Below are 15,461 nucleotides of genomic sequence, written 5' to 3'. Positions count from 1 at the left end.
AATAAAATTCAACAGAAAGAAAAATTACAAACTGATCTCACCAGAGACAGGAAGTCAGTGTAGTAAGCAGCTCCTGGTAACTGAAAAGGCAGAGAATGTAGTTGTAACAAACATGTTCATCAGGAATTCCCTGGTGGTCCAGTGGTTAGCACTCGGCGCTTTCACTGCCGTGGCCTGGCTTCGATCCCTGGTCGGGGAACTAAGATCCTGCAAGCTGCATGGAGCAGCCAAAAAAACCCAAACAAACATGGCCATCGTAGTCTGTGTGTTCTTCTGCCCTGTAGCTTGGGAACCTGCTACATTTCCTGCTTCACCTCTATGCCATTTTTTCCTCATCTGTGAAATGGTACCATAAATACTACATGCCTCTTGGGATTGTTACGATAATTCAAATAAAGTATTTAACATGCTGAGAACAGGACCTGATTCATAACTATTTTTAAGGGCTTGTTGGAAAAAGGGACTTGCCCATAGTATGTACTCAAAACTCTTTTGAAAGAATGAACCCCGTTGCTGTCCTTCAGCCCAAACCATTTAATTTTCAAAACGTGTTGGTCCAGCGACCCTAATATTCTGTGTAGCACCAGCTCGGATCTTGTGTGAGAGTTGATATCAAAGCATTTCCAGTCCTCTTTGCTTTCCACCCAAGTTATCACATTCTTTTTACATAAGATGGAAATGACAAGGGTTTAGTGGCAGGATAGAAGTTATTTATTGAGCATATCCTATGTCCAGAGAATTTGAACATTAATTTAATTCTCACATTGGAGTAAAAGGATGCTGACTTTGTGTGACTTAACAAATGAGGGAAGAGAGGTGTGGGAAAGTTAAGGTACATGTCCAGAGTTGTCTACTTAGTAAATGTTGGAATTTTGGAAGGCAGTTTGAACCTAGATGCGTCTGGCGGCAACACCCCTGTTCCTTTTCACTGATCTGTACAGCCTGCAGGGCCAGCCGGGGCTGGGGCTGGCATTCGTGTTGTTTCAGTGGCCATTCGATTTGTTTTCCGTTAAGTTGCTTACCCTAAAAGAAGCGTGCGATGTTGAGTTTCTTGCATGATGTTCGTATCTTCATGGAGGGTCATTTGCCAAACTGAGCCGCCTGATTTGCTAGTGGAAGCCGGAACAGGGCGTCCAAACTTGAAAAAAAGACAGACAAACAAACAACAGGAACAACTTTTTTTTTTTTTTTTTTCTCTTCATAGAGAGGCATATAGTTGGAAGATGAAAAAATGACAGACAACTTTTCCAGAATGGAATGACGCATTATGTTAAACCATACTTTGTAAATTACTTGACAAGCTCTGTAATCATTCTCCCAGTTTATTCATTGAAGGCTTTGGGTTGAGAATCTGTCACATGGAAAGGGTGGGCTCCGGTGGCCAAAATGTTCACCAACACAACAGCCCTGAGGAATTCAGGACTTTTGTCAAATAGCAAAGTCTCCTTTGAGCCCAGTTCCAGAGACAAACCAGAAAGCTGGCCTGAGCCCTTCATGTCAGCTGGCCGGTCCCTTGCCTGCTCTGGTATCCAAACTTTACAGGCTGAAACTTTGTGGCGTTTTGTCTAAAATGAGACGAGTATGGCTTCCGAGACAGTCTGGTCTTCGCTCTGGCATTTTAGTTGGATGTTAGGCGCTGTTCTTGTACAAACGGAAAAGTCACACCAGTCACTCCTGGAAAAAATGTTCCTGTGAGTAATTATGTTTATGAGCAGAAACCGTGTCTGGAGAACTAATAGTACTTTCTGAACCGTGCACTTTAAACATTTGCATGACATCTTACCATGTACAGAAACTGGGGGAAAATATGTGGAGACCTGAAGGTTAGTCTGCCCCTAAGTTGACGCTAATTACGGAACACGCTTCCCTTGATAAACTATGAAAGTGAGGAAGAGGAGAAAACCACAAACACAACCACACAACCACACATTGAGCATAGTATCCACTTTCCCTTACTCAAGAAAGCTGTTTTGAAACAGAAGGTCTCGCCTTTACATTTTCCCCTTGTATCTTCATTTTTTAATATTTTTAGTAGGTTTTAAAGATACTTTATTGGTCTTAATTCAGGGCTCTTTTTCAAATGCCTGTGTTTGCCCTTAGTACTAGGACACTAACAGAAAGTGGTAAAGACTTTCAGTTTTCGTGGAGATAAGGTAGGTGTGACACCTAAGTGTGAGGTTCCTTTAATTCTCCTACCTCTGTTCCTGGGCTTTTGTTACATGTCAGAGGGAACTGATGGATAAAAGGCAAATGAGCATCAGAGAGAAGATGGTACCCAGAGTTAGATGGGATGACATTTTCCCAATGGGATAGCAGAAGTGCTGAGCTCATAATACCTTTGAGAGGATTGAATGTGTTCGTGCTCATAACGGGCTTAGGTCAGTTTGGGGTTCATGGTAAGTGTCCGGTAGGTACGTGGCCTTAACTACCAACTACTAACACCAGCACCACCACCCCGCCTCCATCTCAGCACCATCTTCATCCAGTCATGGGAGTGATTCCCTCGCTGGCTTTCCACGGCAGCCAACGGAGACAGAACCCGAGGGCCAGTGGTCACATCCTGACGTTTACCGTCTCCATTGCTACAAACGGTATTGTCACTCCTGTGATGCACTTTTACACATGCAGAAAGCACAGCCCATTTTTTAGAAGTACTCTGAGGTTGATCCATCCATTTTCACGCAGGGAGAGATTCCCTTACAGCATAACAGATTCTCCAGGGAACAAGGCGAGCAGGTGCACTGATGACCCCAGCAGTGGGCCACCATAGGGTTCCGGAGATGCACGTATTGTGAAGATGTTTCCAGAAGAACCCTTGTATGTTCTTTCCCAGAAATGCCTGCCAAGCATAGGTCCCCTTACCGGGAGTCTGTGATTAGGCTTTAGGCCAGCTGTGATGAGTGCCTGAAACTCATCACAGTAAGGGCCATGTCACTTAAATCCCCCAGCTGACCTGCATACAAGAAAGGTGTGGAAATTGCTCCAACTCCCATCATTTTGAAAATTGAGACAACAGAGCATTTGATTTACTCTCCCCCTTTTACACTGCCAGGCTTTTTCTTAAACTGCAGGTGGATACTACAAGCCAAAGGGGCAGCACCTGAAACGCTCAAGCCGTTGTTCACACTCTGATGCTCTTGCACCTACAGACAAGCCAGCAGGGCTCTGTTGGTGGTGACACAGCGACCCAGACTCAGAGCTCTGTTTCCCTCACTTGCCCTCCTCCACACTGCTGGAAGACACATTTGCTTCTTATTCTGCAGGAACAAAATTAAAATTATGGTAGGCTCCCATAAAAAACAAAAACCTGAAATCTGGGGCTGCAGGGAAATGAAATTTGCATTTATTCATAGGTCATGATCAAATAAAAATGTTTTTTTCACAAAGCATTCATTTGAAATCCATGTATGATATATTAAAAAGATAATGTTTCAGATTCTATTATTAAAACTTCCCCACTGTTTTGAAGCCATCTCTATCATAGGCAAGCTTCCTTTGTATTTGTGACTGAATGGGAACTCCTTACTTTGTATATAATCAGTTACATTTTCTTCTTTCTGCACTAATTTGTCACTGTTTTTAATACTATTCCTATGAATGATATCTTCTATTCAGGATGTTTTTCTAATTCATTGTTGGAGATCATCTTGTAGCTGACGAATTTGCTGAACTCTAACTTGTTTAACATGTTTATCTGATGATTCTATTGTGTTTTCTTTAACAATGAGCATGTTGTATACACATAATGCCAATTGTTGATTCCCTTCTCTTCTAGCCTGGGATTCCCAGGAAGCAGCAGCTAATGCAGTGGCTTATGTGCTAATAACATATTAGAGAGGACAATTCCAGAAATAGGACTGAGGGTCAGGGAAGAGGGAAGCAGAGGACGGAGAACTCAGGCAAGCAGCTGCCCCCAAGTGCAACCCAAGGCTAATCCTTGGCTTTGTGTACCAAGAAGTCATTTGAGTTGCATTTTAGGGCAGTGCATCCAGAGGAAGAAGGGAGAAAAATGATCCCACTGGCTCACACCTCCGCTTGGCTGAAGATTTACACCAGTGTGCATTAACTTCCTTGAACTTAAAAATTTCACCTCCTTGGGTGCCAAACAAGCTTCATGCACCATCATAACCAGTAAAGGAAGAGAGAGGACCACAGTCTGGGCAAGCAACAAAGCCCTCCCCAGTTGTGTCTGAGTGGAAATTGGTTAAATCACAGGTGAGTCCATCCCTAGCAATGGCTAGAACTGGCCGTAGGTAAGGAAGGCCAAGAAAATTTGATGTGGCTCGTGGGATGCGTCTGACAGACCCCCTCCTGGGCACCACTTGTTCCCTCCGCTAGAGCTGGCCCCCCTGTTGCAATATGGGATCTCCAGAAGGGTGAGAACAGGTGCTGTCACTCGTTCTCTGAGAAGAGATTGAAAAGTCCAGTTTGTCCCAGAGTCTCCTCCAAGATGGCAGCCAGATGTAGATGCTACAGAGATTTCAGGCAAAATGGAGAGTGCAACAAGCTACAGGTTGTAACTGATGTTCATCCTCTAACCCTTCAACATCCATTTCGGTTTTCTCTCACCATTGGCCAGTATTTTGGCTGATCTTCGTTGCTTAAATGGTGGAGTAATCCAGCCTTCATCCCCAAGAGAATTGAGTTGTTCGTTATCTTGTTTTTTTTTTTTTGCCAGGTGATAGTTTTGCACATATATTCCTATTATACACTGGAAAAACAGAAGAATAACCCCAGGGTAGATCTTCAGATCCATTGGTCCTACTATGAGACAGGCCTTAGCTAAAACTCCATTTATCACATAACCTCCAGATGCCCCCCCTCTATCCAGAGGATCACGGTGGTAATGACTGTCTCCTGGTATCAGTGTCAGCTCAGGCTTCATTCCTGCTAATCCTCAAAATATCTGGGTATCCTTATCTCTGTCTCCAGGGCACAGCTACCCAGAAAATCGTCATAGATCTCTTTGAGAAAAGTTGAAGAAGTATTTGGGCATATACTTGTGGTGACATTGCAGAGAGCTTTTGGTCTGTGGACTGATTTTGATCTGGAAACTTGGTGAAGAACCATGATTTTCCATTTGTCAGCTGATAATAGCCTTCAGTCCACCAGGCTGTGTAGGACATATCAGCACAGAAAAGTTCTATCTATCGATCAATCAATGGATAGATAGATTGACTGAAGGATAGATCTGTCCATCAATTTATCGTCCATCTCACCCTAATTGGCTGTCCACCTCTCTTTATTTATTTATTTATTTATTTATTTATGGCTGTGTTGGGTCTTCATTTCTGTGCGAGGGCTTTCTCCAGTTGTGGCAAGCGGGGGCCACTCTTCATCGCGGTGCGTGGGTCTCTCACTATCGTGGCCTCTCTTGTTGCGGAGCACAGGCTCCAGACCCGCAGGCTCAGTAGTTGTGGCTCACGGGCCCAGTTGCTCCGTGGCATGTGGGATCTTCCCAGACCAGGGCTCGAACCCATGTCCCCTGCATTGGCAGGCAGATTCTCAACCACTGCGTCACCAGGGAAGCCCCTGTCCATCTCTCTTAACCATGAAAACACTATGGTCAAATATCCATTGCCGGCCCATTAGCCTTACTCGCCATTGCAGTAATTATATCGCCTTGCCTCAGAATGTGTTGCATGTCACCATGCCATTTTTGGAATCCTATCACCCTCAATGCTATTAGGGAACTCAGTCTATGGCAGCACATCTTACAGCCACCTTGGCCTACAAAAATAGCCTGCATTTCCTCAGATATTATTTGACTTCTCTCAAAAGTATATTCCTTATTTCCTTAGTAAAGGGCGTGTCCTTGGACCATCTCGAGGAACATGGTTGGCTGTAGTTTCTGAGTTCTTACATAGTAAGTCTGTTCTAACATTCTCACTTCCCTGAGACGACTGATATTTCCCTCAGTACTGTGCCAAGACATTTCTGGCATATTTACCTTATTGACTGGACAAGGCTTTGAGTGTCAGAGTTGGTTCAAGGAGCAGCTCAGTGAACTATTAAGATCGCTTTGTGGTGTGTTTGCCAGAACGCTGAACCCTTGACCATGTGCCCTGTGACCTGCATACACCGTGTCAATAAATGTGCCCTATTTATACATCTCTAACCTTCAGTTCAATACCCTTAACATCCAGCCTCGTGATCCATCTGTGCTCTCCTATTCCCATTGGTCGATGAGCCAGTTGCTTCAGTTTCTTTGGCCATATAGCTGTTTCCTCTCAGAGCAGAGATTATAATTCCCCTCTCTCTCTGTTGTGTGTCCTGCCCCGCGGTTTCTTGTTGATGCCAAAGCTGGGACATGATGGGACCCCTACCTGGCAGGACGGTTGTGAAACTCAGAACTGTGGGTTATTTCATGTCCCATGGGCCAACTCTTGACTAATGAGATGTAGGAGCCAGATGGTAAATTCTCCCCTTTTCTCCTCCAGACAGTCTCTCCAGAGACGCAGTTTATTCCTCTTCTTGGAGGATGTTGCAATTAGCAGTAGCTAATTCATTGCTTCTCCATACTTTTCCTCGACATTATCCTTGTCAATTACTCCTTCTCTTTGAGATTATATCCCCTAGTGAAGGAGAAGCATGGGAGCCTTTGCCTGAGATTCTTTCTGAGAAACTAAAGCTAAGACAGAAGTTAACGTTTGGCCCTAGAACACAGACAGTCACGTCGGGATTTTGTATCTGTGTTATTTAACAGTTTCAACATTACACACAAACCAAATCCTGGTGCAGATGTGACAGTGATAACTGCTGGCTTAAGCAGTGTTGCAATTATGAAGGCTTTTATCTGTGGTTAGTCGTGGTGAGAAAGAGGTAGGAAGTGAAACATTAGTGTACAACGGCACCTGAATAGCATGGAGAGCAAAGAAAAGAACGAGGGTTGTAGAGTGAGTTGGTTTAGATTAACTACGTTTGGAATCTGGGACCAAAGAAAATAATAGGTTTAGGGCAGTGAACTTCCATCACAAGGTGCACCATGAAATCCATCCGAGGGACTTTTCATGACTGACTTAAAGAGCTTTTCTTATCTATAGGAGCAGAGCAGACTATGCTAAACTTCAGGGGCAGAATTGCCTTGTAACTGTGGTGGTGAGGCTTCAAGGGAGATGCATGCATAATGCCCACGTGCTCCAAAATGAGAATCAGAGCCCTGAGATGCAGACTGGGCCCTGAATGCTAAGGTAGGGATATCTGGGTGGATGAACCTGGCTGTCTTGAATCTTGAGATACTCTTGAAACTTCTGATTGGTAGAAGCCTTCTACTGATTTTTGGCAAAGAAAAGTAGCCTCATTTTACCCAGAGACGATGCAGTGAGTTCCAGACGTAGGGGTGTGCCCCAGAGACGCAGACTTTCCTCAGGATTTGCTACCTGGCTTCTCACCGCTTCCTGGCCAGAACCAGAGGCAGGTCATTCAGAGAGGGGACTAGCTCTCTGCTCGGGGAGAAAACAGCAGTGTGGCCAAAGAGACTGAGGAAACTGGCTAAAGGAGACCCATGGGCAAGGGCGAGGTTTCCTCAGAGAGAATTCGGGTGGAGTTCACACAACTTTAGTCACTGTGACAGTGGCTGGAACGCAAGTCAGAAAAGGCTGGGGAGGCAGGCAAGGTGTATACTAGGTGTTGGATACACCTACCTGTTTTAAACTTCACTTGTCTCTTTCTCTTGATTTTTCTTTCTTGCTTTTCTATTCTAGACTTATTATATTGGATGATAATGGTAACAGTATGTGCTTTGTTCTGAGTAATAAAGGAAGCACAACCAAGTTGTTTCTATTGTTCGTGAGATTTGCTGTAAGATTTTTCTCATGAATTCTTTTTCTTTTTTTTTTTAATTGAGGTATAGTTGAATTACAATGTTGTGTTAGTTTCAAGTGTACAGCAAAGTGACTCAGTTATGCATATATACATATTTTTTTCAGATTCTTTTCCCTTATAGGTTATTACAAAATATTGAGTAGATTCCCTGTGCTGTACAGTAGGTCCTTGTCGGTTATCTATTTTATGTACAGTAGGGAGTATAAATTAATCCCCAGCTCCTAACTTATCCTTCCTTCCCCCTTTCGCCTTTGGTAACCATAAGTTGTTTTCTATGTCTGTGGGTCTATTGCTGTTTTGTATATAAGTTCATTTGTATTTTTTTTTTTTATTTTAGATTCCACATATAAGCAATATCTCTCTGTCTGGCTTACTTCACCTTAGTATGATAATCTCTTGGTCCATCCATGTCTCTGCAAATGGCATTATTTCATTCTTTTTTTATGGCTGAGTAATATTCCATTGTATATATGTACCGCATCTTCTTTATCCATTCATCTGTCGGTAGATATTTAGGTTGCTTCCATGTCTTGGCTGTTGTAAACAGTGCTGCAGTGAACATTAGGGGGCATGTGTCTTTTTGTATTGTGGTTTTCTCTGGGTATATGCCCAGGAGTGGGATTGCAGTAAGATTTTTGTACATGCTTTTTTTTCCATGTGAGGCAGTTTCTATTTTTTTCAATTTATATATATCTTGTATATTAATTTCAGTTTTAAAATTTACCAACAGTTGTATGCATCTATTCAGATAATTATGTGATTTTTATATAGTTGATCGAAGTGATGGATTCAGTTGTTGGATTTTTCAGAAGTTTTAAAATCTTGCATTTCTGGAATAGACTCATGTTGATTGCAATGGTTTGTTATTTTTTGATGCACTTCTGGATTTGGTTAGATAATATTATACTTTGGATTTTTCAGAGCTATGCTACGAATTTTTGCTCTTTATCTGGCTTTGTAATCAAGGTTGTATTAAACTTACAAAATCAATTGGGTGACTTTCGTTTCAGTCTGTTGTGAGGAAATAAACCTTTTATGAGTCAGAGGATTTTCCTTTAACAGAGGGGTTTTTTGAGCATTCTCATGGAAAGCCACATAGGAGTGGAACTTTTGATGGAGTAGCAAGCGTTGTGCTTTGATCCTGGCTTAACATTTTTATCTGCAGTTGGTCCTTTGAAGGTTTTTACTTTCATTCACCAATTTTGACCTTTTTTTTTCTTTTTTCAAAACCTATTTTGCTTAGTTATGACCACCTGGCCCCCAGGGTGTATGGTGGGGCTCAGCAAACATCCTCACCTGTTAGCTGTGCCCTCGCCATCCATTCTCCAATGACCCCTTGACCTCTACTGGCAGCTCCTCTTTCCAAGGAACCCTTTCAGCATCAATCAGAAAACAACAAACTGAATGTGTATTTAATTTAAAAAAATAAAGTAATGATTTTGTTGTTGAAGAAGATTCCTGACAAGCACGTAACTTGCAGAAAAGATTTGTCGACATTTACCATCTGCTCTGGTGCTCCTACTGGTTGACATCATTTGTTCACCTAAAATCCAGAAGATGCAAGTCAGAAGCAGCGGCATGTACTTCAACAGTGTGCAGTCATTTTTCAAAGTCAGTGCCCAAAGAGGTGGTTTAACGTGTTGAGCAGAAGAACAGATATGGAAGGCCCTCTCCGTGCATCGTGAGTTTTCATTTAGATCAAATGACTCTTCTTGTCAATTAAGTCATCTCATTTCCAACTCAAAGTGTGTGTGTGTGGGCAGCGGTGCATATGTGAAAGGTCAAGAAATAGACGTTATTGGATCGGCATCATGAGCAGCGGCAGAACTTCACAGACATTTGAAAAGGTGCCACTTTAATAGCAGTGTTTATCAAAAAAAAATTAGGCTAATTCCGACAGCAGTTTATTTTTTAACACACATTTATGGAAGAAAAGCAAAGCTCTTGAAAATTTGTTCAGTAAAAAGTGAAAGAGCAGAGATTATTGTGAAGGCTACCATGAATTCTGCAGTTCAACCTTGAAGAAGAACAGTGGTTGTTTTTGAAACATAAAAATGTACAAAGACTTTTGGGGGTGGGGAAACATAGTAACACAGTCGTCTTACTAAATTAAGAAGGTTACGTAACATGAATATCTTTGAGATGAATTGTGGTTAAAATAGTTCATAATGTCATCCAAAAAGCATCTAAAAGCAACCGAAAGAAACCATAGTTTTCAAACTTCATAAATAATGCTCATGTATTTTTTTCAGAATAACTAAATTAAAAAAGTATGTTTCATGATTCTGTTTTGGATAGAAAATCAGCTTATTTTTATGCATTTTTCCTCTTTGCTATTCATGATCAATTATATTTTAGAAATAACTGAGCCTTTAAAACCTACGTTATAAATCAGTTCTGTATCCTGGAACAATATTAAATATTTCTCTAATAAGTTCTTCTAAATTTTGGTTGCAATTCATTAAAAATCAGTTGAAAATATGTAAACAAGAGAAACACCAAACTTCAGCTTCTGAAAGTTTTAGAAAATTCCATTTATTTTAAAACAAAGCTAGCAAACAGCATGGAGGCCCAAACTACCTAGAATATTTAATTTTCAGAACCTATGATTACCCTATGGGATATCTTGATTTGTTTGAAAATGGTTCTAATTTTAGTTATATACATTTATATCCTGGACTCTAATAAAATGAAAACGCAAAGGTCTGTGATTCTGTAGTATCTAAATTTGGTGCAACATTTGAAAGAATTATAAACAGAGAAAACCTATTAGACATGCTTTGTCTTGTAAAACGTGTTTGTTCAGTGGGAGGTGTCATGACTACATGTAAAAGAGGAAAACGTGGCACACTGATGTTCTGTAAGTATTTGCAAATGACTCCATTAACCGCATGAGAGCTAAGAACATACTCCATCTAGAATAACTTGCGAAACTTAACGTGTACCTACTGCATTGCAAAGACAGGATCTTCTCATTTAAAAATACAAAGGTATCAATTGAAGGTGTCAATAATTTCAAATTTGTTAACCATAAGATGCAACTTTAAAGAAGATTGAGGACAATTTTATTTAAAGATCACATATTATAAAAAATCCTCGGGGGCTTCCCTGGTGGCGCAGTGGTTGAGAATCTGCCTGCCAATGCAGGGGACACGGGTTCGAGCCCTGGTCTGGGAAGATCCCACATGCCGCGGAGCAACTGGGCCCGTGAGCCACAACTACTGAGCCTGCGCGTCTGGAGCCTGTGCTCCGCAACAAGAGAGGCCGCGACAGTGAGAGGCCCGCGAACCACGATGAAGAGTGGCCCCTGCTCGCCGCAACTAGAGGAAGCCCTAACACAGAAACGAAGACCCAACACAGCCAAAAATAAACAAATTAATTAATTAATTAATAAAATCCTAGCTGGAATATCTCCCACTCTAGTGAGTGTCCCTTTAAAAAAAAAAAAAAAAAAAAAAAACCTCGGGACTTCCCTCATGGTCCAGTGGTAAAGAATCTGCCTTCTAATGCTGGGTATGTGGGTTTGATCCCTGGTTGGGGATTTAAGATCCCAAATGCTGCGGGGCAACTAAGCCCGCACGCCACAACTATTGAGCTCGCGCATCTCAACCAGGGAGCCTACGTGCCCGCAAACTACAGAGCCCACGCGCCCTGGAGCCCTGCACGCCACAGCTAGAGAAAAAACCCGCACCCCACAACTAGAGAGGAACCCGAGCAGACAGCCCACTATAACGAAAAGATCACGCATGCCTCAACAAATATCCCGGGTGCCGCAACTAAGAGCCAAAGCAACCAAAAAAAAAAAAAAAAAGGAAAATAAATAAATATTAAAAAAACAATAATCATTAAAAAAGAAATCAGAAATCCTCAAATGAAAAGAAAAGAAAAGAAATTAAAAATCCTCAGAAAATACCAGTGTCAGATAGGACTGAGAAACTTATGAAATACTTAAATATGTATTACCAAGATAAATGATTCTGACTACACTTTTATAATGGTGAGATAAGCAGTATGAATAAATTGCTTTTTATAATTTTGTTTAAATGTGTGTACATATGTCCCTTTGATTCTAGTAAAGAATCTGTCTGTAATATGTTTGGTGAGCTGTGTTTTAGGTTTGCCGATGCGATTTAACAAGAAGACTATCATTTTGTTTATTGTTTAGTACCTCCTTCTTTTACCTTCGCAAGTTTACTAGTTAGGATAATAAAATGTATGTTTAAATAGAGATGCTGGATGTAGTGACAGCTTGGCTATGTTATCATCTGGTCAAAAACATGAGGATCAAGTGCCCAGCATTATTATTCCTTATTTTTGAATAAACTTTCCGAATTTAAAAATAGTTTTTAGAGTCACAGAAAAGTTGAGAATGAATTTTAGCATCTCCATATATCCCACACCCTACTCCTTCTGTTATTAACATCTTAATTTAGCATAGTGAACACATTGTAAATCAATTATACTTCAATAAAAAAAGTTTTTAATAAATCATAAAAATAACCTTAGCATGGTGTATTTAATACAGTGAGCACATACTGATCCGTTATTATTAATGGAAGTCCATGCTTGATTCAGATTTCCTTAGATTTTACCTAAAGTCATTTTTCTGTTCCAGGATCCCACCCAGGATACCAAATTATATTTAGTTGTCCCATCTCCTTGGGCTTCTTTTGGCCTTAAGTTTTTCAGACTTTCTTTGCTTTTGATGAACTTGACAGCTTTGAAAAGAGCTGGTCAGGTATTTTATAGGATGTGCCTAAATTAGGATTGTTTGATTCTTTCCTCATTGCCACCCTGGGATTGTGAGTTCAGGGCAGGAAAACGACAGAGATTCAGCGCCATTTCCATCATATCACATCAAGGGTATGTAAAGTCATTTTTATGTACCTTTGCAATTATTGATGTTTACTTTGATCACCTGACCAAGTTAGTGTTTCTCAGGATTGTTCCCTGTAAAGGCCCTCCTCTGTTTCCTCTTTCCATACTGTATTCTTTGGAAGAATTCACTATGCAGAGCCCACACCTAAGGGGTAAGGGGCTGTGCTCCAACAAACTGCGGGCAGATGACAGCATTTGGAAATTTTTTTTTTAATTCATTTACACAGGAGATTTATCTGTTCTCCACCATTTGTTTATTTATTCAGTCATTTAGTTAGGACATTATGGACTCATGGATTTTTATTTTGTACTTTGTATTATAATCTGATACTACTTTTTTGAGGGGGGGTCAAATGGTGCAGCTTTGGCCATTGACATCCTTTTCACTTGGCTCCTTAGTTCCTTTGATATATATGAATCCCACCCATTATGGATTTTTTTACATTACTTTTTAATCTTAATTATTTATCCTGATTATTAATTATTTTTCTGATATATATGTGTGTATATATATGTATACATATATATACACACACATATAAATAATCAGAAATTTTTAAAAATGTCATTGAATATCCTCCAGATCACACAAAATGTTGAGAGTAGAAGTTGTCAAGTTTCCTGTTATTAATTAAGACTATCTTTATTTTACTAAGGAATTTTCTTCTTTCTTCTTTATTTTTTTATTTCTGGTGCTCTTCATTCCTTCTAGAATATTCCACGTACCATCTGTTTTCATTTCTTTCAGCTTAAAGATGTCTTTTAACATTTAAAAATGCAGTAGAATGGTTAACTCTACTGCAGTGGATTCTGTCTGTCTTCAATTGTTTGGCAATGTCTTATTTACGTCCATTATTTAAGGCTATTTTTGCTGCATATATAAATCTGAGTTGACGTTCTCTTTCTTTCAACAATTTAAATATACTGTCCCCACTGTTTTTGATGGGAAGTCAACAACCATTCATATGGTATTTTCCTGTATGAGATTTATTGGTTTTATTCTGGGAAAATTTATATGCAGTGAAATGCCCAACTGTTAAACATGGATGGAGTTTTACAAACTTATACAGCCAGGTAACCACCACCTTATCAAGACCTAGAATATTCTACTCAATTGAGAAAGTTTATTTATGCTCTTCTTAAGAAAGTACTCACTGCCATAAGCCACTATACTGATCTGTCACCTTTTGTTTTGATTGTTATTCTATTGTTTTTATGCTTTATAATTCATCAGTTATTTCTCTTTATATTTCCATCATCCTGCTCACCCCGTGTTTAATTTGTTCTTTTTGTTGTTGTTGTTATTTTACATTGAAGGTTAAGTTATTGATTAAAGATCATATCCAATAGAATGACTGTCATCAAAAAAATAAGAAATAACAAATGCTTGCAAAAATGTGGAGAAAAGGGGACCTTGGTTCACTGTTGGTGGGAATGTAAATTGGTTCATCCACTATGGAATAGTGTGGAGGTTCCTCAATTAAAAATTGAACTACCATGTGATTCAGCAATTTCATGTCTGGTTATATATCCAAAGAAGATAAAATCATTATGTCAAAGTGGTATCTGCATGCCCATGTTCATTAAAGCATTATTTACAATAGCCAAAATATATATATGGAAACAGCCTATGTGTCCATTGATAAATGAATGGAAAAGAAAATGTGTGTATATATATAATATTATTCAGCCTTAAGAAAGAAAGAGATCCTGCCATTTATCACAACATGGATGGACTTTGAATGTATTATGCTAAGTTAGATGAGACATACATATACTGTATGATAGCTAGTCTGATATGTGGAATTTTAAAACATTGAACTCATATAAATAGAGGGGAGAATGGTGGTTGCCAGGGACTGGAGTGTGAGGGAAATGTGGTGACGTTGGTCAGTGTGCAAACTTGCAGTTATAAGACGAATAAGTTCCAGGGATCCAACATACAGCATGGTGACTCTAGTTAACAATACTGCACATTTGAAAGTTGCTGTGAAAGAGATTTGATGTTCTTCGTCTAATAGCAAGGGCAACATAACGGTAATTACGTGACGTAAATAACGTATTAATTAACCATACTGTGGTGAACATGTTGCAGTATATATGTGTGTAGCCCACCCTGTTCTCAATAAGTGTCTACCAACTGACACAGAAGACCATGAGGTCACTTCTGACAGGTGCTAGATCTGGAATTCCTCAATAACTAGATTCCTTGAGGCTGAACAGCAATTTCTTTTTGTTGAGGAGAACCAATTAGCCTAGTTATGTGGTGGCCACATCTTGTGATCCAATGCCAAAATCTGTGTTTCTCGAACCTACAAAAGTAGGCTGTCTGGATCACAGTTCCTGGTTTCCAAGAAGGAGTACTTCTGCCCTGGGATGCAATTTGATTTTTATTGAACTCAAAGCTAAGAAATACTACCTGGCCATTTTGTGCACCTCTTCCAGTGGACCAGCAAGCAAATAAAGGAGTTACTCTTTTTACAGAGTTCCTGCCTTCTCATGATTGATTCATGAGAGATTTTTACATAAGATACAAGTCCTTTGTTAGACACATCTTGGGAAGACAATCAACTACAATGTGGAGACTTGGGTTCTCCCTAGTAGTATGTCTGCAAGCAAATAAAGGGATCATGACATAGGTGAGGTACTTCAGTTACATCTTTGTCCATCCTTTTAACCTATTTGTGTCTTCATATGGAAAGTTAGTTTCTTGAAAACAGCAAATAGTTAAGATATGCTTTTTCATGCAATCCAACAAT

General features: G+C 40.0%; 2 long non-coding RNA genes across 2 annotated transcripts in view; one reads left to right on the top strand and one right to left on the bottom strand.

The window, feature by feature from the left end:
- Positions 1-15,461, top strand: part of LOC309619803 — a 123,953-nt gene that overhangs the window by 17,108 nt on the left and 91,384 nt on the right. The gene's annotated exons all lie outside the window — the stretch shown is intronic.
- On the bottom strand, positions 8,137-14,362 carry LOC309619797. The gene is made up of 2 exons (XR_014239241.1): positions 11,286-14,362; positions 8,137-10,919 (listed from the first exon to the last, which is right to left on the bottom strand). It is a non-coding gene; the product is annotated as an uncharacterized lncRNA (long non-coding RNA).

This window comes from Balaenoptera borealis (assembly GCF_965194805.1).
Source record: "Balaenoptera borealis genome assembly, chromosome: 21".
Lineage (NCBI taxonomy): Eukaryota > Metazoa > Chordata > Mammalia > Artiodactyla > Balaenopteridae > Balaenoptera > Balaenoptera borealis.
The sequence above is the reverse complement of the archived record's forward strand: the minus strand, read 5'-3'. Positions and strand labels throughout refer to the sequence as shown.